At 38.5% G+C, this 27,964-nt stretch overlaps 1 protein-coding gene across 2 annotated transcripts in view; it reads right to left on the bottom strand.

Annotated features, from left to right (window-relative positions):
• Positions 1 to 27,964, bottom strand: part of HTR2C (5-hydroxytryptamine receptor 2C) — a 288,259-nt gene that overhangs the window by 2,204 nt on the left and 258,091 nt on the right. The window lies entirely within an intron of this gene.

Here is a 27,964-nt window from a genome sequence, read left to right as displayed (position 1 = left end):
GAGCCCCATGAGGGGCTTGAACCCACCAACGGTGACACCATGGCTTGAGCCAAAATGGAGAGTTGGATGCTTAACCGACGGAGCCACCGAGCCCCCCCCCCCCCCCCCCCCCGTGTTTGAGATGAATTTTTAGCTCACTCCTGCCTTTCCTGGGGAAAGAGGGTAAGAAGAGGAAATTTTAGGTGTGAGTCCTGTGAGTCGCTGGGCATAAGCAGCATCATTTCAAGGGCCAGAGGCAGAGTAAAATGCAGAATTGGGAGAGACGCAGTAGTCTCACTTCTGTCTAGAATTTCGAGCATTTTTTGCTTGTTTCTTGAGAATACTGAGAGGTAGCCCTTGTAGGTAAGCAGCTCCATGAATAAACAGGCTCAGGGGTAGGAAACATCAACAAGGAGGTGGGAGTGGAAAGGGATCTTGTGCCTCCGTCTAAGGGAAAAGCTTGGAAATTTTCAGAAATCTCTCTGGTAGATCGTGAAGAGATCCTGCATCAATAAGTAGGGATAACTTGCAAATGAAGTTCAAGGGTTTTTTTTTTTTTTAATATTTATTTATTTCTGAGAAAGAGAGAGAGAGCAAGCAGGGTAGGGGCACAGGGAGAGGGAGACCCAGAATCCGAAGCAGGCTCCAGGCTCTGAGCTCTCGGCACAGAGCCCGATGCGGGGCTTGAACTCACCGACTGTGACATCATGACCTGAGCCTAAGTCGGAGGCTTAATCGACTGAGCCACCCAGGTGCCCCTGAAGTTCAAGTTTTAATGTTAATTTATTCTCTCTCGTGTCCCCCCCAAGACGTTGAAGCCTGGGAAAAGTCAGATTGCACTTTTAGGAACCTATCTGAGATTATTATTAGGCATCCCGGGCTGGTAGATATTCACATTATGAGCTGTGAGGGGAGACAGAAGTGCACTCCTAGAGATTGTTGCTGGCTTTACGGAACACATACAGAACTGTGACGGATCTGAAAACCGAAAATCCCTTGGTACAAGCTGTCCTAACAGCCTGCATCAGGTGGAGACTTTTGGCTGGATGACCAAAAGTGAAAAATGGTCAGCGGCTCTCTGCTAGACCCCCCTGAGGACGTTGACTGGTGTTCACTCCCTGGGAAGACACGAGGAAGAGAGAGCACTTGGAAAGTGATCTGTCTGCCCTCTTCCTGAGATGCGGAATTTCTGAAATGACTGGCCTTTTGTTTCCCCAGAGAAAGAGACCAAGTGATGGTGTGAGAAGCAGTAATAGATGTGACGAGGCTCTTTGTCACCAAGTTTGATGAAATGCATGGAGGAATTTCAACAGGCATTTGGGACTACAGACTACACGAGACAACCACACAGGTTACATTTCTTGAGTTACGGAAAGGCAGGTACGCAGGTTGCCAGCTCTTAACGTTGGAACCTTTATTCGGAAACTCATAAATAAGAAGGGAGTCTTTAGAAACAGGGTAGATCAAGTGTGCCCGAAGGAAGTCAGTAGTGGCTTATCTTCGATGAAATGTTTTAGCGAACGGTTAGGTCGCAGGAAGTTTTCTGGAGTTAGAGGAGTGAATAGGGAAGTAAGAAAAAAAAGGGAAGGACTTCTTCAAAACATAATTTACAAGAGAAAAAAACTAGAGGGAGAACCTGCAGATTAAGACAGTCTTAAAATACCTATCAAGCAATTACAATATGTGGCCCTTCTTGGAATCTCGATGCCAACAAACATTGAAAAGCGTTCATGACCCAGCTGGAAATTTTGAACCATGACTGGCCTTTCCATGATATGAAATCATTACTGTTCATTAATCTTTCAGAGAGATGTTGGTATGGTGGCTATGTAGAAAAAAAAAGTTCTTGTATTTTTAGATATGCATACTGAAATATGTATGAAGTATTGTGATGTCTGGAATTTATTTCAAAATAATATGGAAAGGAAATGTAGATAGGAGTGAAACCAGACAGTCCATAAATTGATAAATTTGGGAGCTGGATGATGAATACATGAGTCTTTATTATATAATGCTACCTACTTTTGCAATCTTGAAAGCCTCCATAAACAAAAGTTTAGTAATATTTTAAAAGTTAAGAAGAGAAAAAGAAGACATAAAGGCCCTTTCTGAAGCAGGCAATGAAATCGCCATTAGATCCCAGATCATAAAGTTCTCCAAGACTTACTGGCCACGCTAGGCTTGGAAGTGATTACTTCTAGAGCAAAAGACTCGGGGTCCTGAGTACAAACACTCACCACTTTGATATAACTGTAGGAAAGAAAGCCCTTTTCTGACAAAGTGCTGGGAGGGGAAAACTCATATTTTCTTAGGATCCTATAGCAAGACCAGAGGGGGTTTGGGGAACTGCTCCCCTTCCAACCTCTCCCCTCTCGCACCCCTTTCCCCCAGCATCTTGGGAACTAGAGCTTGAGGCTAGAGACTTGATCTAGGGAATTCACATTCACTCTGGAGGAATCCTGATAAGGGCTGAGAAACCTACACTCAGGAAACAAATGCTGGACTGGTGATTCAACTCCCTACAGGAAAGGCTGCACAGTCTTCTCAAGACACGTGAAGTCTCTGGGGGAGGGCCTTACACACTGACCATGAGATCAGAGCCCAGCTCTGCAGCGGGATTAGTGTGTTTGTTAAAAGATTTATTCACTTTCATAAGGGACTCTGGGCTCTCAAAATAGGCCTGTGTCAAAGGATAGCAAAAGACAGATTCCAGATGAGCTGAAGCTGTGATTGGATATGTAAGTCCAGTTTTTTCCGTGGCATCTATGTGTGTAATGTCATGTACATGGAGTAAAGAATGATTCTAAAGCTGCCTTTTCTTGAGTCTGTCTTATGTTCCAGGCACGGAGCCATGCAGATCACTGATATTATACATGTAAACCGTATTATCTCAATTTGGTGAAAGACTCTGTAATACAGATATTTTTTGGCAAAGTAGCTTAACCGCTTTACCAAACTTATGCCATTATTAATTTTCTTTTTCTTTCTTTCTTTTTTTGAAGCAACCATGAATGCAGTCAACAAAACAAGAAGAAACTCAAGGTTTTTTTTGATGATATCTGGAAATCATAAATAATAGCAACAAACGAAGCAGCATTAATAACAACACATATTGCACAGATTATCTTATTCCATACTTAAAAAAAAAAACAAAACTAAAGATATGTGTGAGCAGTTCTCAAAGTGTGGTTCAAGGACCTTGGGGGCCTCTGAGATTCTTTGAGAGGGTTTGCTAGGTTTCCTTTTCCCAACTCTTTGTCTTTAAAACTGCGTTTTCTTCACAAACTTTAATCCAAGCAAAGCATCACAAGTTGAATGCAGCTACATGTATGAGAATTCATCAACTGTCTTTCCATCAAACTAAACACGGGAGAGGTGTTCAAAACTGTAAAACATAGTTTTCATCAAAATGTTACTTAACGTTAACATTACCAGGGTTCATTCTTGTTATTTAAAGGGAAATCGTTCATAAATAGTTTAAACATTTCTCAGGTTTAATTGTAAATACAGCAAGTATCAGTAGATATAATCTACATAAACAAAAGCTTTTGGGGATCTTCAATTATTCTAAAGAGTATAAAGTGGTCCTGATACCACTGAGTTTGAGAACGGCTGGTCTGTGTTAATAGCTGAAGTTACTTAAACCCTGGAGAGTTAAAGTTCAGCAAATGTGTAAAGTCTTTCTCATACTTTAAATTTGTCCATCAGTAGAAATTCAGGGGACAGTATAATGTCAGGTAAATATAAACAATATTGATAATAGCAATGAACTTCATGCACTATCTTATTCATTCTTGCAAAAATTCTGAAAGGCACATGTTATTGGGTGAAGTTAACTTCAGAAAAATTAAATGATTTTAGTAAGTATAATTGGAGCAGTCTCTGATGTTTTTATTTCTAAAAGCTTTCAGTTGGCCAAGGAGAAAGACTGCTTCCGATTTGTCACACACCAAGTCAAGTATTTTATGAGTATTGTATACTTTCATGTGTTACCTTACTCTGTGCAGGCAAAAACATAGAAAGAAGGAATTATTAACGAGAGGCAAGGAATCTTTCTGAAATTAACTTCAATGAATCTTTATCAATCTTCTTTAGAATTCTAGAAACAACAAAGATAAATTATCACGCATGTTCTGCTGAAAATGTCAAGTACTACTCCAACCAATCAGCTGCCAAATATTTTGCATGCATTATCTCATTTAGCTCTCAAAACACTCTGAAAAAATGATTATTATTTATTAAGCTTACTGAATCTCAGAGAGACAAGAATGCTTTCCGTAAACGTATAGGGTCTTAGCACTTTAAAAACGTTGAATTCGGAAACAGTTATAGTTCAAGTCTTTATTAAAAATATCATCACTGCTACTAACTACTCTTATCATTCACTGAGTACTCACTGACTCTCGTGTTTTAGCTGCATCACATACTTTTCATGCATTATCTCATTCCAACCTCATAAAAGCCATAAAATAACTTGGTAAGATCATTTACTTCAAATAAGGCAAGTAAATTCAGAAAATGTGTAAACATGTTCACACTGTTTTAGAAAGCCTCGAATTCAAGCAACACAGATCAATTCTCTTCGAACTATCAGATAATAATACCATATGCCAATGATTCTTAGATGCACAATTTCTTTCAGATTTTAATGTGTTTGAAAGCATGATGTGTCTTAAAACTGATAGTCTCTTACAATTACCGTCAGCCGGTCAGTCATCGCTATGTAGTCATCAATGCAAGTACGTTCACATGTGTGAATCTGGTCTGAAAAACTTCTTTTAATCTCTCCTGGTAAGATCAAAATTATCAGGAGCACAATTTGCAAAATGGGTATCAGCAGCATGGTGGTAATTCAGTGTGACTGAAGAATTATGTCAAAGCAGGCAAAGGGATGGAATGTTCTGAAGAAGGTATCAGCAGAGTCAAATGCCCCAGAGAAGTCTAGAACTTAAAACATTGCCTCTGTCTTTGAAAATGATTGTCAGACCTAAAAAGAGGGGCGCCCAAGTGGCTCAGTCCTTGAAGCATTCGATTCTTGATGTCGGCTCAGGTGACAATCTCACAGTTCATGAGATCAAGCCCTGTGTCCCTGTGTCCGGCTCTGCACTGACAGCATGGAGCCTGCTTGGGAATCTCTCTCTCTGTCCCTCCCTTGCTCCCTTGCTCTCTCTCAAAATAGACATACATTTAAAAACAAAAACATGGGAATGCAAGCTGGGGCAGCCACTCTGGAAAACTGTATGGAGATTCCTCAAAAAACTAAAAGTAGAACTACCCTACGACTACTAATTGCACTACTAGGCATTTACCCAAGGGGTACAGGTATGCTGTTTCAAAGGGACACATGCACCCCCGTGTTTATAGCAGCACTATCGACAACAGCCAAAGTATGGAAAGAGCCCAAATGCCCATCGATGGATGAATGGATAAAGAAGAGGTGGTGTATATATACAATGGAGTATTACTCGGCAATCAAAAAGAATGAAATCTTGCCATTTGCAACTACATGGATGGAACTGGAGGGTATTATGCTAAGTGAAATTAGTCAGAGAAAGACAAAAATCATATGACTTCACTCATATGAGGACTTTAAGAGACAAAACAAATGAACATAAAGAAGGGAAACAAAAATAATATAAAAACAGGGAGGGAGACAAAACAGAAGAGATTCTTAAATATGGAGAACATAGGGTTACTGGAAGGGTTGTGGGGGGGGGGATGAGCTAAATGGGTAAGGGGCATTGAGGAATCTGCTCCTGATATCACTGTTGCACTATATGCTAACTAACTTGGATGTAAATTGAAAAAATAAATTAAAGAAAAAAAAAAAGAAAATGAGGAGGTCCCTGATGATTATAGAGACAACAATTATAGTGGAATAGTGAAAACAGATAAATAATGAATGGTGATACAAAAGAGGGGAGAGAGTTTATAGAATGAATTTCCTGGAACAAATTAGCCAACACCAAAATGAAAACATTCTTATAAACTGGAGGGCTATTGTCAGTAATTCAACTTCTTGTTAAACTCAAAGGCAATCTCAGAGGCATCTATTTTCATGAGCTGTTCTTCATGGAAAGGAATTTTTTCGAGGACACTTGGGAGGATCACACAACGTCATGCTGACATGAGTGGTCCCTTGCCTGGTGGAGTAAGGAGTCTCTTGCACATGGGAGTTGATAGCATGCTGTGGTACGTACATCACTATGAGGTCCGTGCAGTGAGAATGGTAAGAAATTCAGAGTCAGGCTCGGAGTCGATGTTGAACTTCAAGGGTTTTTTAGCTTTGAGAAGAGTAGGGACAGGGGTACGTGTGAATAAAGGTTAAGGATCGCAAAAGTAGGGGCAAGGAGAACAGAAATGACTTTGAGGGAAGTTGAACTAAAAGAAGACTGTAGCAGGAAAGCAAGAGAAGACAGGCCAGGAGCCTGAGGAACGAGAGGAATGTTCAGGGCTTGTGAGATACACGTGGATGAGAATGTGTGGAGAGTTGGGTGGGGAAGGTCTTAGGATTTAACTGCAACATGGCTGAGGGCATGAGGAAGTGAAATCAGAGATAGCACTGAAATAGGACCGCATTACTACCAAGAGGTAGCAGAATGTGCCATCGCAAAATATGCCTCTTTGGGGTACGGATCATTTCGAGTTGATTATTTTGAGACGTCACAAACACAGAAGAAGCTCTGAAAAAGTAGAAGTTATCCGTGCTCATGGATTGGAAGAATAAATATTGTCAAAATGTCAATACTACCCAAAGCTATCTACACATTCAATGCAATCCCAATCAAAATTGCGCCAGCATTCTTCTCGAAACTAGAACAAGCAATCCTAAAATTCATATGGAACCACAAAAAGCTCCGAATAGCCAAAGTAATTTTGAAGAAGAAGACCAAAGCAGGAGGCATCACAATCCCAGACTTTAGCCTCTACTACAAAGCTGTCATCATCAAGACAGCATGGTATTGGCACAAAAACAGACACATAGACCAATGGAATAGGATAGAAACCCCAGAACTAGACCCACAGACGTATGGCCAACTCATCTTTGACAAAGCAAGAAAGAACATCCAATGGAAAAAAGACAGTCTCTTTAACAAATGGTGCTGGGAGAACTGGACAGCAACATGCAGAAGGTTGAAACTAGACCACTTTCTCACACCATTCACAAAAATAAACTCAAAATGGATAAAGGACCTGAATGTGAGACAGGAAGCCATCAAAACCCTAGAGGAGAAAGCAGAAAAAAACCTCTCTGACCTCAGCTGCAGTGATTTCTTACTTGACACATCTCCAAAGGCAAGGGGATTAAAAGCAAAAATGAACTACTGGGACCTTATGAAGATAAAAAGCTTCTGCACAGCAAAGGAAACAACCAACAAAACTAAAAGGCAACCGACGGAATGGGAAAAGATATTTGCAAATAACATATCGGACAAAGGGCTAGTATCCAAAATCTATAAAGAGCTCACCAAACTCCACACCCGAAAAACAAATAACCCAGTGAAGAAATGGGCAGAAAACATGAATAGACACTTCTCTAAAGAAGACATCCGGAGGGCCAACAGGCACATGAAAAGATGCTCAACGTCGCTCCTCATCAGGGAAATACAAATCAAAACCACACTCAGATACCACCTCACGCCAGTCAAAGTGGCCAAAATGAACAAATCAGGAGACTATAGATGCTGGCGAGGATGTGGAGAAACGGGAAACCTCTTGCACTGTTGCTGGGAATGCAAACTGGTGCAGCCACTCTGGAAAACAGTGTGGAGGTTCCTCAAAAAATTAAAAATAGACCTACCCTATGACCCAGCAATAGCACTGCTAGGAATTTACCCAAGGGATACAGGAGTACCGATGCATAGGGGCACTTGTACCCCAATGTTTATAGCAGCACTCTCAACAATAGCCAAATTATGGAAAGAGCCTAAATGTCCATCAACTGATGAATGGATAAAGAAATTGTGGTTTATGTACACGATGGAGTACTACGTGGCAATGAGAAAGAACGAAATATGGCCCTTTGTAGCAACGTGGATGGAACTGGAGAGTGTGATGCTAAGTGAAATAAGCCATACAGAGAAAGACAGATACCATCTGTTTTCACTCTTATGTGGATCCTGAGAAAGTTATCAGAAACCCATGGGGGAGGGGAAGGAAAAAAAAAAGGAGGTTAGAGTGGGAGAGAGCCAAAGCATAAAGAGACTCTTAAAAACTGAGAACAAACTGAGGGTTGATGGGGGGTGGGAGGGAGGGGAGGGTGGGTGATGGGCATTGAGGAGGGCACCTTTTGGGATGAGCACTGGGTGTTGTATGGAAATCAATTTGACAATAAATTTCATATATTGAAAAAAAAAGAAAAAGTAGAAGTTACCCTTTTGTTAGAGAAATTTGCATTCGTAAAGGAAATCTGCCCATCTAAGCTCCTTCCTCTGTGCACCAGGAAGAGCAGGATGACTAAATCATTTGAAAACACTAAGCCTATATTTAAAGTCCAATAATGTGCTTACATTGTTAGGGGTGAAAGCCGGCCAAGTGGAAGAACTTAAAGATACAAAAAAGAAAAGTAACAGGTGATGGAGTAAGGTCCCTGAGGAGGCAAAGTCAGAAACAACTGGAAGAGTTACACTAGGAATTAAAAATGCCTGTTACTTTCTATTGGAAGAGATGATAGTATGAATGGGTGGTAGAAATGATCAAGGCCTACCTGAAAAGGTAAAAGAGGAATTAACTAGAAAGAAGAAATAACTGATAGATGGCAAAAGAGCCGAGTTGTTAACTTGATGTACAGAATGATTTAAGTGGATATTTGTTGATTCTGTGAAGCAATAAGAAATAAGGAGAGTGAAGTAGTTAGATGAATGGAGATAGTAAGGTTTTCTTAAAAAGAAAATAAGTTGAACACTCTTCTGTGCTGCCGGGGAAATATTTAGGAGGGAGAGTTTGGAGACTCAGGAGAAAAAGACAATGGGCAATGGAACAAGGGTCTGAGAACCTGAGAATAAACGGACGGCTGGGTCCCTAGGCAGAAAGTGAACGCTTGGGTAGAAGGGGGCCTCGGGTCTCTTGTAACGGGTAAGAAAGATATTCTTATGCAAAGGAAAGAAGAGAGTCTAAACTAAGGGAGAAGTAGGAAGGATTAAGCGAAATCAACCAATTTTGTGATATTTAGGAAGTTCCATCAATAAGACATGGTGATTGACTGGATAGGGTATGCGAGGGAGAGGAAAGAGTCAACAAATAATTGCAGGTTTCTGGTTTGTGTCCTCAGGTAGATGGGGTTGCCACTAAGCATAGGACCATAGGTGAAGGAGCAAGATTGTGGCAGGGAAGGTAGTGGACTCTGGATTGTGTCAGGTTCGAAGTCCGCATTGAGGATCAGTATGAAATTCTATGTGAATATAGGTGTTTAGAACTCAGGAGACAGGTGTGAGCTCGGGACCGGACTTTTCTTATAAGGGGAAATTATAAGGTCATGATCTTTTAAGAACTGTTGTGGAAAGAGAAGGAGGATCAGAAAAGAATCTAGGGCAAGGGTTCTAAACCTCTTTGTAACTATAGACCTCCTCTCAGAATAATGTGTTTTTTAAAATATGATTTATTGTCAGAGCAATGTTTTTGAATGGATAAAACAACACAGGGGATTACAAAGGAAACAAAATTCGTTTGACGTTCTGCTATCAAACATTAAAGCTAAACTTCAGAGACGGCAATATATGTGCTTTCTGATTAACACGTTAACTATCAAGGTCTAGTTATGGATCAAAGAGCTACTGAAATTTTGAGATAGGGACCAGCGTCTACCATATGTTCAGATATTTGCCGGAACTGAATGTGATTTTCAATTATCTGTCAGTCCTATTGATGATAATAATATGGATACTGCAAATTACCCTTCTGGTTTGTTGCCTACATTTGTAATTGGAGTAAATCCCCAATTTCCGTTATAGGTTAGTCAAAATAAAGATGTTAACCTTTTGCAACATCAAAATTTACACATTCCCAGTTACAGTCATGATGTAGTACCTGGTATCAGAATCAGATTTAACTTCTTGCTATAAGAAACTATAAAAAATGCTAGGAAAAAGACTCTCATTTTCTAATAATGGTGGGGTAGTTTATAGAAGACCAGCACTCGTGGTAATAACAATCATAAACTGTGAACAAAAACCCCAACATGTGAAGGTACATGAGAGTGAGCAAAAAGCATGTAGAAATTACAGGGCAAGCAGCTATTGAATGAGGGAGACATAGTGTTTGAGCTCCAAATTTGTATGTTTCTCCCCCTGAGGGCATTCTCCAGCCTGGAGGTCAGATCCCAGAGCAGAAACTTGCAGTGGAATTGAACTGGGAGTCAGAGAATAGGCCAAGATCTGCCAGAACAGCTGGGGTTTGGAAAGTGCAATCAGAGAAAAGGACAAAGCCACGGGGAAGAGGGGGCTTACGATTTCAATACAATGTTCCCTCCCGTTGCTTTATGACACTTGAATCCTTTGTGTGTGAGGTTCCAAGGAGCCTATGGAGCAAGCAACATTTGAAAACATGAAAGTATTTAATAAGGATTTCTACGGTTGTCTATGGCAGAGAAAACAAAGTTGGGAGTTGGCATCACACCATTAGAAAAGGTTAGTAAAGACCTCGCCCTTTCTCTTATACTCAGGAGGAACATGCCTTAAGGGAAAAAGCATTTCATAGGACTAAAGGATTTGCCCTAGGAATAAAAATTAGAGCTTTTAAAACCCTGAGCCTACCATAAAAAACCAAAAACAGTGCTTCTGTAAGAGTATATTTATAACATGACTAGATATACAAGAGAGACAGAAAAATGGGACCCATAATAAAGAGGAATAAACAGAAAAATGCGACCCACTATAAAGAGGAAACTGGGTACATAGAAACAGATCCCCACAGGATCCAGATATTGGAATTGACAGACAAAAGCTTTAACAGATAAATATGGTAATAATTTATCAGAAAAGATAGACATGTGGTGGTAGAGATGGGAATTTCAGGATAGATGTGGAAACTAAAGAAAAGAAATCTTGCATTAAAAAAAAATCACTATTTAAAATTAAGAAAATTTGATGGATGGGACTAGTAGTAGAAACAAGGGTCAATGAACCTCAAGAAGGTCAATACGTATCATCTAAATTTAACCATGATGAAAAAAGATTTTTATTATTTTTTTTTAACGTTGATTTATTTTTGAGACAGAGAGAGACAGAGCACGAATGGGGGAGAGAGAGGGAGACACAGAATCTGAAACAGGCCCCAGACTCCGAGCTGTCAGCACAGAGCCCGACGCGGGGATTGAACTCACGGACCGCGAGATCACGACCTGAGCCGAAGTCGGCCGCTTCACCGACTGAGCCCCCCAGGCGCCCCTGAAAAAAGATTTTTAAAAATTGGACTTAGGTTTCCAGCCATGGCAGAGTTCTTGGTAGTAGAGTTGCCATCCTGACACAAACAACCATAAAGCTGGACAGAAAATATATATGAGACTACTGTTTTCAGGCATTTAGAAATAATGTGTGTAGGTCTGTGTTTTTTAAGATAAGAGAAACACATGAGGTAAGTCCTATATTCACCTTCTTTACCTGGAGATAATTTCTTGACTGCGTCACAGGGAAGGGAACCCCAAGTAGGGATTGGCTGTCTTGTTTAACTAAGGAAGCAGAGATCAGAGTTCAAGACTGTCAAAACACCTGGAATTTCTCAGGCGAGGTATAAGAGAAGAGACACCTATGCAGAAGGGGAGACCAAGAAGTATTTGTAAGCATACGCTCCAGGTACATGGTTGAGAGCTAGGTTGTACATACACAGGTGAAATTCCATGAGGCCCAGCAGTGAGTGGCAGCGATGAGGACAAATATACTCGAGGTCACACAGTCTTAGAAATTGGAGTCCGGCCCAACTGCCGGAAGCCAAGCTATCCAACCAGCCTGATGGCAGGGCCCGGGCGGTGGACGGATCCAGACTGCATGGGAGGCCCACCGAAAGTGAAGCTTCTTGTACTCCTGCTTTTATGTAATTTGGCCTTAGTGTTGGTCAGGGCAGCCCCCCCTACCAATGAAAGTACCTGGGGATTTGTCGATTGGGGAGTTGCCCACGACAGCCCCCCCCCCCCCCCCCGGGGAAAGAACCACTGGGGAAAGAAATAAGATTCAGCAGGGAAATCATGCAGCCCTACATCCAGCCCTTGCCACCCCCTATAAAGATTCCTCTACCTAAGGGAAGGATAGCCCCATAATTTCCTAGCCAAGGAGGGGGATAGATGGGCTCGAAATCCCCACTCGGGCAACAAAAGAGTGTATCTATGGATACAAGTTACTCCAACCCCTAGGCCCACTTGGCCCCCAGGAGGCATTCCAGATGATAACTGGACCTCGTGGGTTAAGGTACAGAATGGTTCATTAGTTCCTGGGTATACATTGTCTCTCTGGGAACGCGTAAGGCGTGGGTTCCCAGGGCCCTCTTGGCTCCCTCCCGGGACGCCAGACCAAAATGAATACTTTTGTTCCTTGTACCGCAAATGGTTCAAAGGAACAATTAAGAAGTCATGTCCCTGTAAACATTCCACTTGAGGTGTTGAGAGCTAGATGACCTTGAAAGGGCAGGAGGGAACGTTACAAGAAAATAACTATGTTGTCCCTTAATGGGTGACTACACAAAGGAACATTTTTAGAATTAGGTAATGCCCGAAAACATAGATGACGCACGCTATAAGGAATTTGCTAACAAATATAATGCCACGCTTGCCACAATAAAGCGGCCAGTCTAACATGCTGCTGTTGTCTGGGTCCATTTGTCATTTTTGCCGACGCCGTTCATCCTTCGGGAGCCCCTGGACCTGCTGGGGCTGGACCCCGGCACCCAACCAGAATGAAGAGACCCCATTACCTCATCACTAACATCTTGAGGATTCAACAGAAACAAAACAAAGAACATACTTAGGAGTAAGGGTCATGTCCTTAAAAGATGCCCCATAATAAAACCTAAAACCAAACCTCAGTAGGATCAGGAAGAACAGAAGGAAATTTATAGCATGCCAGCCTGACATTCAATACTCTTTTAGAAGAAAACAATGCCTTCTAGACTCTTTGTAATGCATCATGTACAGTGCCCTTCATAAAGTAAAATATAGATAAGAAGAAGTAGGAAATTACATTAATCACAAAAAAGGCAATCAATAAAAACAGACTTCCTATACCACCTACTGTTGGAATGATCAGGTAAGAATTTGCAGCCACTGTTATGAAAAGAAGATGTTGAAGGACTTAAAGCCAAATATGGCCCTTATGAGTAAAGAGATGCTGAGTCTTGGCAGAAACGTGTCAATTATAAAAAAGAATGGAATGGCAGTTTGGGAACTATGACGTAAAATATATGAATGAAAATTAAACTGGACAAATTTTATAGATGATTGGAGATGGCAGAAGAAAGGAACTACAAACTTAAAGACACTCAAAAAAATTAATTGGAAGAAGTCGGGTGGAGGGGCTAAGTAGTAGGAGAACCCTAGGCTGCCTCATCCCTCTAACACAGCTACATAACTACTAAGTCATTCTGAATACCCAAGAAACTGACAGAACAAACTGCACAACCACAAGGAGAGAAGAGACCACATCAAGGAAGGTAGGAAGTGTGGAGACATGGTTTGGGGGAGAAACGGATCATGGATACTGTGGAGGGGAGGGAGCCATGGTCGCAGGGAAAGGCAAGAGAGAGAGAAGTACATAGGGATATGCACAAAGAGAACACTTCCCAAAGCCATTGGCTGGGAAAATGGAGGGCCTGATTTTCATAAGTTTTTACAACCAACGGGATTCAGAGACTGGAGTTTTAGAGGTGATGGGGTTGGCCGGGATACAGTGCTGAGGGCCCTGCCCTGCTCCCGGAGAGAAGGCAGGCCGGCAACCCTGGGGTAGATGGTGTGATCTGAGGATTGCCTAAGGGACACGGAGAGAGGCTGTTCACTCTTCTTGGAGAGCATCTGTGAGAGGTGGTGTTTGCAGAGATACTGCTCCAGGAATAAAGGAGCTGGTGGGAGCCATTTCCATCCTCTGCCCCTCAGCATAGGTGCGGACACACTGGCTGAGGGCAACTGGTTGTTTAGCCAGCTTCCTCCAAACCCCACGCCCCTTGCACTCTGGCGTGACTACTCTTTTTAGTCACACCGGCATCCATCCCAGTGTGGCAAGACTCTCCCTTAGAAGACCAGCACGTCCCTAAAGTTTGGAGTTTTAAAAGTCAGTCGGCTTGGCTGGGAGAGAGCCCAAAGGGCACAGCGCTGTTCCAAGCAGGCAAGCAACTCAGAGGCAGACCGCTTGAAAAAAGCCATCTGAAAAACACCTAGGGTGCATGGGGGGCAATTACTTGCTCTTCCGGGAGTACTTTCCTAAGAGCAGCAGGCACAGAGACCCCTCTCTGGGGAGAAAGAAGCTGGCTGGTACCACCTCCCTCCCCTGACTGTCAGCATAAACCAACTTGAGTAAATAGCACAGTGTCAATGCTGGCTGCCTAATCTGCTTGTGCCGAGTCTGTCCCACCCCCCATGCTCTGCATATACTCAGGCAAGTGTGCCTAAGGACCATCTAAGCAGGCCCCTTCCCCAGAAGATCAGCAGAAAGCCCCATACGCACCATGTCTTCTGACCATAGAGTTCTGCAAGGCTTCAGTTCTAGTGGAAGTAGCATCGGGTCTCATTTAACAAACAGATCAGATCACACCTGGTTAAAACTTGCCACACTCTAGCCAAGGTCCAAATACTGCCCACTGCAAGCAAGGAAAGCCTCTGCAGATGACTGACATGAGAGATAGAGCAGCCAAAACATAGCAGCAGAGTGCATGCAGTACACATCAGAGAACGTTCCTGAAGTGCCAGACCGTGGACACTATATGATCTCTTTTTCATAAAACCATTACTCTCAGGAGCAGGAAACATGAGAGGCTTTTCTAACACAGAGAAGACAGAGACCTAGACAAAATACCAAGACTGAAGAATTCATTCCAAAAGAAAGAACAAAAAAACAGGTCATGGCTAGAGATCTAATCAAAACAGATATAAATAATATGCCTGATGGAGAATTTAAAGCAACAATCATAAGGATACTAGCTGGGCTTGAGAAAAGCGTGGAAGACATCAGGGAGACTCTTGCCACAAAGATAAAAGAGTTAAAAAACAATCAGTCAGGAATGAAAAATACAATAACTGAGATTCAAAACCAACTGAAGGTAATGACCACAAGGATGGAAGAACCAGAGGAACAAATAAGCGATATAAAAGATAGAATAATGGGAAATAACAAAGCTGAACAAAAGCGAGAAAGAAAAATTTTGGATCATGAGAATACACTTAAGGAACTCATAGACTCCATTGAGCATAATAACATTCGTATCATGGGAGTCCCAGAAGAAGAAGAGAGAAAAGAGGGCAACAGGTTAATTTGAGGAAATAATAGCTGAACACTTTCTTAATCTGGGGAAGGCAACAGATATCCAAACCCAAAAGGCACAGAGAACTCATATCAAGCTCAACAAAAATAGGCCAATACCAAGACATATTGTAGTTAAATTTGCAAAATATAGTGATGAAGAAAAAATCCTAAAAGCAGCAAGACAAAAGATGTCCCTAAGTTACAAGGGAAGACCCATAAGGCTAGCTGAGGATCTCTCCACAGAAACTTGGCAATGCAGAAGGAAGTGGCATGATATATTCAATGTGCAGAATGGGAAAAATTTACAGCCAAGAATACTCTATCCAGCAAGTCTGTCAATCAGAATAGGAGAGATAAAAGGTTTCTCAAACAAAAGCTAAAGGAGGTTGTGACCTCTAAACCACACTTGCAAGAAATATTAAAGAGGACTCTTTGAGTGGGAAAGAAAGACCAAAAGTGACAAAGACTAGAAAGGAACAGAGAAAATCTCCAGAAATAACCACGAAACAAGCAATAAAATGGCACTAAACACATATCTATCAATAATCACTCTGAATGTAAATGGACTAAACAATCCAATCAAAAGACATAGGGTGTCAGAACATATATAAACATAAGACCCATCTATGTGCTGCCTATGGGAGACTCATTTTGATGTAAAGGCATTTGAAGATAGAAAGTGGGGGGATGGAGAGACTTATGATGCAAATGGATGCCAAAAGAAAGTCAATACTTATACCAGAAAACCTGGATTTTAAACCAAAGACTGTAACAAGAGATAAAGAAGGGCACTATATCACAATAAAGTTGTCTATCCAACAACAAGATCTAACAATTGCAAATATTTATGCCTCCAACAGGAAAGCACCCAAATACATAAAACAATAACAAACATAAAGAAACGAATTGATAATAATACAATAATAGTAGGGAGCCACCTGAGTGGCTCAGTCAGTTGAGCCTCTGACTCTTAATTTTGACTCAGGTCATGATTTCATGGTTCATGAGATTGAGCCCAGTGTTGGGCTCTGCACTGACAGCATGGGGCTTATTTTGGAATTCTACCTCTCCCTCTCTCTCTGCCCTTCCCCACCTCTTTCTCTCTTTCTCAAAATAAATAAATAGACACTTAAAAATAATAGTAGGGAACTTTAACACCCTACTTACAACAATGAACAGATCATCTAAGCAGAAAACCAATGAGGAAACAATGGCTTTCAATGACCCACTGGACCAGATGGATTTAACATATATATTCAGAGCATTTCATCCTAAAGCAGCATAATACACATTCTTTGCAAGTGCACAAGGAACATTCTTCAGAGTAGATCACATACTAGGTCAGAAATCAGACCTCAACAAGTACAAAAGATTGAGATCATAACATACATCTTTTCTGACCACAACACTATGAAACTTGAAGTCAATCACAAGAAAAAACTTGGAAAGACTACAATACATGGAAGTTAAACAACATACTATTAAAGAATGAATAGGTTAACCAGGAAATCAAGGAAGAAATAAAAATATACGTGGAAACAAATGAAAATAAAAATGTGACAGTCCAAAAACCTTTGAGATGCGGCAAAAGTAGTCACAAGAGGAAAGTATATAGTAGTACAGGCCTACCTCAAGAAGTAAGAAAAATCTCAAATGAACAACCTAACTTTATACCTAAAGGAGATAGAAAAAGAACAACAAATGAAGGCTAAAGCCAGCAGAAGGGAAATAATAAAGATTAGAGCAGAAATACATGATATAGAAACTAAAAGATACAGTAGAATGGATCCATGAAACCAGGAATGAGATTTTAAAAAAAATTAATACAATTGATAAACCGCTTGCTGCACTTATCAAAAAGAAAAGAGAAAGGACTCAAATAAATAAAACCACAAAATAAAGAGAGATCACAACCAACATCACAGAAATACAGACAATTATGAGAGTATTTAAAAAAATTATATGCAAACAAATTGGACAATTTGCATAAATTCCTAAAAACATGAGAGAGTGTGTGCACACCGCCCCCCACCCAGTTGTCAGCAGCCTGGATCCCACCGTGAGATCATGACCTGAGCCAAAATCAAGAATTGGATGCTTAACTGACTGAGCCACCCAGGCACCCCAGCTGTAGCAACTTCTTACTAGATATGTCTCCTGAGGCAAGGGGAACTAAAGCAAAAATAAACTATTGGGACTTCATCAAAATAAGAAGCTTATCAACAAAACTAAAAGGCAACCTATGGAATGGGATAAGATATTTGCATATGACATATGTGATAAAAGGTTAGTATCCAAAATATATAAAAATTCATAAAACTCAACACCCAAAAATCAAATAATCCAGTTCAAAAATGGGTGGAAGACTTGAATATACATTTTTCCAAGGAAGACATAGAGATGGCTAGCAGATACAGGAAAAGATGCTACACATCACTCATCATCAGGGAAATACAAATCAAAACCACAGTTGAGATACCACGTCGCACCAGTCAGAATGGCTAAAATTAACAACACAGAAAACAACAGATGTTGGTGAAGATGGAGAGAAAGGGGAACCCTCTTACATTGTTGGTGGGCATGCAAATTGGTGCGTTCACTCTGGAAAACAGTATGGAGGTTCCTCAAAAGTTAAAAACAGAACGACCCTACCATCCAGCAATTGCACTACTAGGTATTTACCCAAAGGATACAAAAATAATGATTCAAAGAGATACATGCACCTGATGCTTGTAGCAACATTATCGACAAAAGCCAAGTTATGGAAAGAGCACAAATGTCCATTGACTGATGAGTGGATAAAGAAGTTATATATATATGGAATAGAATATTACTCAGCCATAAAAAATAAATAAAATCTTGTCTTTTTCAATGATGTGTATGGAGCCAGAGAAGAGGAGTATGCTAAGTGAAATAAGTCAGTCAGAGAAACACAAACACCATATGATTTCATTCATATGTGGAATTCAAGAAACAAAACAGAGAACATAGGGGGAAGAAAAGAGAGGCAAACCAGGAAACAGACTTAACTGTAGAGAACAAACTGAGGGAGGTGGGAGGAGGAAGGGTTAAATAGATGATGGGTACTTAAGAGGGCACTTGTGATGAGCACTGGGTGTTGTATGTAAGTGATGAATTACTAAATCCTACATCTGAAATTGACATTACGGTATACGTTAACTAACTGGAATTTAAAAAGTTGAAAAAAATATTAATTGGAAGAACAAAGAAAAAAGATTTTTAAAAAAGTAAGAGTTTCAGGGATCTATGAATCAATATAAAGCGTTTTAACACATGTAATTAGAGTCTCAGAAGAAGAGGGGAAATAACGGGGCAGGAAAATATTTGAAAAGATAATGGTAAAAATTTTCCTAATTTGGTGACAAGTCTTAATCTATAGATCTGTGCAACTCAACAAGCTCTTAAGAGAATAAATTCAAAGGAAACAAATCATAACAATATTATAAACAAACTCATTATAAACAATATAAATAATAAATCTAAAGGCAAGAGAAAAATGACACATTTCATAAAGAGGAGTAATACGGAAATGTACAAGGACTTCACATCAGATATGATAGAGGACAGATGATAATAAAACTGTCCTTAAATAGAACAAAGTAAAAGCAAAATAAATCCACACGTGTCAACCCAGAATTTTGTGAGGGTAAAATTAAGACGTCTTCAGATAAATTAAAGCTGAGAGAATTTAACAGTAGATCTTCACTAAAAGAAATGCTAAAGAAATGTCTTTAGGCTGATGGAAATGATACCAGGTGGAAATTCAGATGTACTAGAGCATAAACTAAATCTCAATTTCCAAAGACTGAAATATCCTATAATACGTTTTCTGACAACATCAGAATTAAATTAGAAATCAGTAACAATAAGATATTGAGAAAACACCTCAGCTAATTGGAAATCACACTATAAATGCCTAAATTGTTCAGAGGCCAAGAAAGAAATCACAAGGAAATATGGTAAAACATTTGGATGAATATGTTGCAAACACAGCATATAAAATCTGTGGATATTGCAAAAGCAATGTCAGAGGGAATTTTAGCCACAGTGTCTATATTAGAAAAAAATAAAGGGTTAAAATCAGTGATCTCAGTTTGCACAATAAGAAATTTTAAAAAAGAAGAAAGTACATCCTACATAGAAGGAAAGAAATCATAAAGACAAGAGCAAAAATCAATGAAAGAAAACACACAAAGTAGAGAAAACTGGCAAAGTAAAAGTTGATTCTTTGCAAAGTTTAATAAAATTGATAAATCTCTAACAAGACGCATCAAGAAAAAGCAGATAGAAAGGAGAGAACACCAATTTCCAATATCAAGAATGAAAGAGAGGGTATCACTACATAACTTACAGACATTAAAAAATAGATACTATGATCAGTTATGATCGGCTTTATGATCTACTGTTTTATGTACAACGTTAAGAATCAATAGTACAAGTCTATACTCACCAATATATGTGTAATTGTTTCCATATGGTTTATTTCTAAATATGGTATAACCCCACCACATATTGTGATCATTTTTCTTTGAGTTATTACTTAAAATAATAAGACAATAAGAGAATGTATTTCCAGAGCCCCATAGGCTGTTGATGCTCTGTTGATTTTTTTTAATTTTAGATGGAGAGAGTGGGGGGAGAGAGGGGCAGAGAGAGAGAGAGAGAGAGAGAGAGAGAGAATATTTCAAGCAGGCTCCATGCTATGGAGCCCAACTCGGGGCTTGATCCCACTGCCCTGGGATCAAAGGCAAAATCAAAAGTTGAACGCTCAACTGACTGAGCCTTCCAGGTGCCCTGATGCTTTGTTGATTTTTAACATAAATTTATGTATTGAGTATAATTTACTGGTGTACAAAAATAGATTTCAATTATACATTTACATGAGGTCTTACAAATGTTTGCATCAGTGTAATTATCACCCAATTAAAAAAATTGGACATTTTCAACATTGCAGATAGTTTTCTCATGTCCCTTTCTTTTTAAAAAAAAATTTTTTTTTAACGTTAATTTATTTTTGAGACAGAGAGAGACAGAGCATGAACAGGGGAGGGTCAGAGAGAGGGAGACACAGAATCTGAAACAGGCTCCAGGCTCTGAGCTGTCAGCACAGAGCCCAACGCTGGGCTCGAACTCACGGACCGTGAGAGCATGACCCGAGCCGAAGTCGGCCGCTTAACCAACTGAGCCACCCAGGCACCCCTCTCGTGTCCCTTTCTAGTCAATGTCCTTGAGCTCAGAAAATGACTCTTTGGTATCTATCAATATAGATGAGTTTTACTGTTCCAGAACTTCACAGAAAAGGAATTACATAAGATCTATGCTTACATATTTGGCTGCTTTTTGGTCATTCTAGTGGCTATCAATTCACCCTTCTTTTTGGTTGTATCATTAATTCTTATTGTAAATATCATTCTTTTGCAAGGATTTTTGCTTATACTTTCACATGTTGATGGGCATTTGGGTTATTTCCAGTATTGGACTGTTATGAATGAAGTAGCTCTGAATATTTGAGCATAAATTTTTTGTGTGTGCATGGGCATATATGTTCATATCACATATAAATATAAACAGCGGAATGATAAGGCAGATGTACGCTTCACTTTTAGAAGAAATTGCCAACATACCATTTTACACTCCCATCAGCAAATTATGAAGTCTCAGTTGCTACTAATTCTGTTAGTATTTTCAATTTTAGTCATTCTAGCGGGTGAGAAGCTATTTCTCATTGTGGTTTTAAAGTTGCATAGCCCTTATGGTACTAAGTATTGTTTCATGGACTTATTGCCACTTGGACACATTCTTATTTTTTTGTAAGTTTATTTATTTATTTTTGAGAGAGAGAGAATGGGAGACAGAGAGAGTGCAAGCAGGGCAGAAAGAGAGAGAGAGAGAGAGAGAGAGAATTGCAAGCAGGCTCCACGCTGTTAGCATGGAGCCCTGTGTGTGGCTCGATCTCATGAACTGTGAGACCATGACCTGAGCCAAAATCAAGAGTTCAAATGGTTAACTGAATGTGCCACTCAGGTGCCCCTGGATACATTTTTTTTATAAAATGTCCACGATTTTACCTATTTTTAATTGAGTTGTTTGTCTTAGCACTAGTTAATGGCAAGAGCTCTTTATATATTTATGGTACAAGTTTTTGTTTTTTGTTTTTTTGTTTTTTTGTTTTTTTTGTCAGAAATGTCTTGTCAATATTTGCTCTGAGACTGTGGCTTATTTCTTTTATTTCCTTAACAGTGTCATTCAAAGAGCAGTTTTTATTTATGAGGAACTTTACCTTGTCAACTCTTAAATTTCATTGTTAATGTAATTTGTTTTCTATTTTTAAAATATTGGCCTAGGTTGCCTGAGTGGCTCAGTAGGTGAAGCAACTGACTTCCACTCAGGACATGATCTCACGGCTCGTGAGTTCGAGCCCCACATCGGGCTCTGTGCTGGCAGCTCGGAGCCTGGAGCCTGCTTCGGATTCTGGGTCTCCCTCTCTCTGTGCCCTTCCTCTGCTCATGCTCTGACTCTCTCTCTCTCTCTGAAAAATAAATAAACATCATTTAAAAATAAAAATAAAATAAATTAAAAATTAAATTAAATTAAATTAAATATAGGCCGATGCCAGGGTTATGAAGATATTTTCCTACAATTTATCTATAATAATTTTAACCTTAGATTTTACATTTAGGTCTATAATCTACTTTAAAGTGATTTTGTATATCATGTGAGGTAGATATCAAGGTTAGTATCTTTTCATATCAATATGCACATGACTCTCAGGACATTTGTTTGAAAAACTATTTTCCCTATTTAACTATCTTGACACATTTTTTGAAAATCATTTGATAGTATACGTGTGAGGATATATAAAAATTATTTTGTAATTCCATTGATTCATTTCCTATTTTTTTGCCAGTAACCACTCTCTTGATTACTTTAGCTTTAAAGTAAGCCTTCAAATCAGATAGTGTAAGTGCTCCTACTTAACTTGTCTTTTTTGAAGTTATTTTGATTAGCCTAAGTGTTTTGCATTTCTATTTAAATTTTGGAATCAGCATGCTGTTTGTGTAAATAATAGATGTGGTTATTTTGGGGGTTGCTATGAGTCAATAGATTAATCTGGGTTATATTTTAAGTTTCAAGAACATGCAATATTTCTCCATTTAATTAGCCAACTTTAATTTATCTATGCAATATTTTGAAGGTTGTAGTACAGAGGGTTTTCACATCTTTTAAGGGTTCCATATTTTTGACAATATTATAGATGTAAACTATTAAATGTTTCAATTGTTTGTTTCCAGCATATGGAAATATAATTTATTTTTGTATGTTATATTGATCTGATATCCTGCTTCCTTGCTAAAGTTACTTATTGATATTAGTAAAGTTTTCTTTTATAGATTCTTTGAGCGTTTCCACATAAATTGTTACCTTCAAGTAAAAGCGTTCACTATTTTTCATTCTTTTTACCTTTATTTATTTAAATTTGCCTTATTTAACTGGCTATGAACGAAAGTGAATCAAAATGTTAAGAAATAAAAAAAATTGAAATTGCTCTTTATCTACCAAAGTAATTAAATTAATATTTTAAAACTTTTCCACAACTATATTGAGATCCAAATGGCTTAATCGGTGAATTCTGTCAAACAATTAGGAGGGAAACATCATGAAATTTACATGAATGGTTTCAGAAAATGGAAAAGAAAGGAATGCCCCTGGCTGAGTTTTGGGGGCCAGCATAACCCTGATATGAAAATCTGATTAGGACTTTACCAGATAGGACATTCAGTATATACATAGATGCAGAATTTCTCAAAAATACCTCAATCTGCATATAAACTCTGCCCTAATTCCTGACTGATTTTTAAACTACACAGGAACAGAAGAAATATTGGAGAAACACACTAGAAAGAAGTTGCTGGAAGCCAAGAAAACAGCAGAGACACGAGATGCTGCATAATGTGGGGGACACAGGTTTTGTAGTTTAAGTCCAGGAAGGTAACTGCTTACTAAAAGACAAAAAACACTAATCTTCACAAGAGAAAACAAACGCCAGAGTAACACAATGTATAACAATGTTCAGTTTTAAATTAAAAGTTATCAGCTATCCAAAGAAACAGATAAGACAGGAACCATGAACAGGAAAAAGAGAAGTAAATAGAAGTAGATGTATTGGTCACGGATGTTCGATCTAAAAGACCAGATCTCAGATTTTAGGAGCCAATAGTGGCACACTACTGGCACACTAATTACTTTATTTAAAACAAAAGAAATATGCACAAAATAACAGAGTAAGAACTCCCAATAATTGTGCATTCATAAACTCTGCAGAAAATCTGTAACAATTGAAATTAACTAAAGGCTTGCAGCAACATAGGAAGCACTCATTTAATAAATACATCACAACATCAGTAAAAACTGATCTTATTTTCACTGCCTGATCTCCAGATCAGTGGTAGCCTTGAAAAATAATAGCTGATGTTCTAAGAAGGAAGATTATAGCACACAGGCCTATCTCAAGAAGCAAGAAAACCCCCAAGTAAACAGCCTAACCTTATACGCATAGGAGGTAGAAAAAGAAGAACAAACAAAACCCCAAACCAGTAGAAGGAAGGAAACAATAGAAATTAAAGCAGAAATAAGTGAAGTAGAAACTCAAACATAATAGAACACATCAGTGAAACCAGGATTTAGTTATTTGAAAAGATCAACAAGACTGATAAACCTTTAGCCAGACTCGTAAAAAAAGACAGAGGACTCAAATAAATGAAGTCAGAAATGGAAGAAGAAATAACAACCAACATTACAGAAATAAAAAGCATTATAAGAGAATATTATAGCAATTGTATGCCAACAAATTGGACAACTTAGAAGAAATGGATAAATTCCTAGAAACATATAAACTACCAAAACTTAATCAGAAAGAAATAGAAAATTTGAACAGACCAGTTACTGGCAAGGAAATTGAATCAGTAATCAAAAAACTCCCAACAAACAAAAGACCAGGAACAGATGGCTTCACAGGTAAATTGTATCAAACATTTATTTTTTTAGTTTTTTCTTAAAATTTTTAATGTTTTTATTTATTCTTGAGAGGGAGAGAGAGACAGAGCACGAGTGGGGGAGGGGCAGAGCAAGAGAGGCGTATCCAACACTGAAAGAAGAGTTAACACCTATCTTCTCAAACTATTCCAAAAAAAGAAAAACCGAAAAGGAAGGAAAGCTTCCAAATTCATTCTATGAGGCCAGCATTGCCCTGATACCAAACCAGATAAAAACTACTGAGAAAGAGAACTATTGGTCAATATTATTGATGAACATAGATGCAAAAATCGTCGGCAAAATATTAGCAAAGCAAATCCAAAAGTATGTTAAAAAAATCATTCACCATGATCAAGTGGTGCAAGGTGGTAATATTTGCATGTCGATCAGTGTGATACATCACATTAACAAGAGAAAGAATACAAGCCATGTGACCATCTCAATAGATGCAGAAAAAGCATTTGACAAACTACAGCTCCTGCTCATGATATTGTCACCTGAAACTAATGTAACACTGTAGGTTAGCCACACTGGAATTAAAAAAAAAAAAAAACTTAAAATAACTAGAAAATAAAAAGTAAATAAAAGTGTAAAAAATAAAAATAATTATAGCTGCTGTAATGTGTTAACAAATACACAGTGTGAGAAAAGGTAAATAATGTCATCAAATTATAAAAAGGGGGAAATAAAAGGATGAAGCTTTTGTAGATCAAAATGATGATGCTATCAGTTGAAAATGTACTGTTTGAGGGGCGCCTGGATGGCTTGGTGGGTTAAGCGTCTGACTTCGGCTCAGGTCATGATCTTGTGGTCCGTGAGTTCGAGCCCCGCGTCGGGCTCTGTGCTGACCGCTCAGAGCCTGGAGCCTGTTTCACATTCTGTGTCTCCCTCTCTCTCTGCCCCTCCCCTCTCTCTCTGCCCCTCCCCCCTCCCCTGTTCATGCTCTGTTTCTCTCTGTCTCAAAAATAAATAAACGTTAAAAAAAATTTTTTTAACGTACTGTTTTACTTACGAGATGTATTATGTAAGCCTCATGGTAACCACAAAGCAAAAATCTAGAGACAATGCACAAAACATAAAGAAAGGGGAAACAGACCCTACCACCATGGTAAATTACCAACTCAGAAAGACAAGTAGAAATAGAGAGGAAAAGAAACAATAGAAATAGAAAACAACCAGAACACAATTAATAAGATGGCATTAGTAAGTCCTCATATATCAACAATTACTCTGAATATAAATGAATTGAATTCACTAATTATAAGGCACAGAGTGGCTGAATGGAAAAGAAAAAACAAGACAACTATGTGTTGTCTACAAAGTCTCACTTCAGCTTTAAGAACACTCAAAGCTTCAAAGTGAAGGGATGGAAAAAAGATACTCTGTGCGAGTGGAAATCAAAAGAAAGCAAGGATAGCTTTACTAATATCAGAAAAAAAAAAGACTTTAAGCCAAAGATGGTAACAAGAGACAAAGAAGGTCATTTTGTAATGATAGAGGGTTTAATTCATCAAGAAGATATAAACATTGTAAATGTGTATGCACCCGACATCGGATCACCTAAATATATTAAGCAAATACTAACATATGTGAAGGGAGAAATAGACAAGACTACAATAATGGTAAGGGACATTGATACCCTACAATGGATAGATCATCCAGACAGAAAATCAACACTGAAATGATGGACTCCAACTATACCTTAGACCAAATGAACTTAACAGATATTTATAGAACTTTCCATCCAACAGCAGCAGAATACATATTCTTTTCAATCACACATGGAACATTCTCCAGGATATATAATAGGTCACAAAATAAGTCTTAGCAAATTTAAGAAGACTGAAGTCATGCCAAGCATTCTTTCTGACCACAATAATATGAAATGAGAAATCAACAAAGAAAAGGAAAGTTGGAAAATCTACAAGTATGTGGAAATTGAACAACACACTCCAGAACAGCAGATAAGTCAAAGAACAAATCAAAAGGAAAATGAAAAAAATCTTAAATGAAAATGGAAAAAAATAAACCAAAAACTATGAGATGCTTCAACAGGAGTTGAGAAGGAATTTTATAGTGATAAATGCATATATTAAGAAAATGGAACGATCTCAAATAAACAACCTAAATTTACACCTCAAGAAACTAGAAAAAGAATAAACTAAACCCCAAGTCCGTAGAGGAAAGGAAATAACAAAGATCACACTGCAAGTAAGTAAAACAGAGACCAGAAAAGCAATAGAAAAGATCAACCAAACTTAGAGCTGTTTTTTTGAAAGATAAACAAAATTGACAAACTGCTACCTAGACAAAGAAAAAAAAGAAAGAAGACTCAAGTAAATAAAATCAAAAATGAAAGAGGAGACATTACAACTGATACCATAGAAATACATAGGATCATAAGAGACCACTGTGACAATTATATGCCACCAAATTGGCTAATCCAGAGAAAATTGATAAATTCTTAGATACATACAACATGCCAAGACACAATCAGTAAGGTATGGAAAATCTGAACAGATCTAACAAGCAAAGAGATTGGATCATTAATAAAAAAAAAAAAAACTGCCAACACAGAAAAGTGCAGAACCAGATGGAATCACAGTGAATTCTGCCAAACATTTAAAGAAAAATTAATGCCGATCATTTTCACTCTCCTCCAAAAAATCAAAGAGGAAGGAACACTTCAAATGCATGTTACAAGGACAGCATTACTCTGATACCGAAGCCAGTTAATGAGACCACAAGAAAAGAAAATTATAGACCAATATTTCTGATAAATATAGACATAAAAATTCTCACTAAAACATTAGCAAGATGAATGAAAAAACACATCAATAGGATTATATGCCATGATCAAGTGGGACATATTCCTGGGATGCAAAGATGACTCAACATATGCAACTCAATAAATGTGATACGTCATATTAATAAAATGAAAGATAAAAAAATCATATGATCATCTCAATAGATGCAAAAATAGCATTTGACAAAATACAACCTGTTTTCATAATGCAAACCCTCAACAAATTGGGTAAAAAAGAAACATATTTCAACATAATAAAGGCCATATATGATAACTCCACAACTAGCATTATTCACACTGGTGAAAAATTGAAAGCTCTTCCTTCTAAGAAATACAATGAAAGTCAATGCACATGGAAGCATAGGAATAAGACAATGTTGCCTGCTCTCACCACTTGTATTCACCGTAGTAGTGGAAGACCTAGCCAGAGCAATTAGGCAATACAAAAAAAATAAGTTATTTATTCCAGAAAGGAAGACGTAAAGTTGTCATTATTTGCAAAGAATATGATATGATCTTCTATATAAAACGTCATAAATATTCCACCGAAAAACTGTTGGAACTAATCAATAGAATAAAGTTTCAGGACACAAAATCGACATATGGAAATCAGTTGCATTTCTATATGCAAACCACTAAAACATCTGAAAAAGGAATAAAATATTACTATCCAATTCATGATAGCTTC

This window comes from Acinonyx jubatus, chromosome X, assembly GCF_027475565.1.
Source record: "Acinonyx jubatus isolate Ajub_Pintada_27869175 chromosome X, VMU_Ajub_asm_v1.0, whole genome shotgun sequence".
In the NCBI taxonomy this organism is placed as follows: Eukaryota; Metazoa; Chordata; class Mammalia; order Carnivora; family Felidae; genus Acinonyx; species Acinonyx jubatus.
Note: the sequence above shows the minus strand (reverse complement) of the source record. Positions and strands in the feature narration are given on the sequence as shown.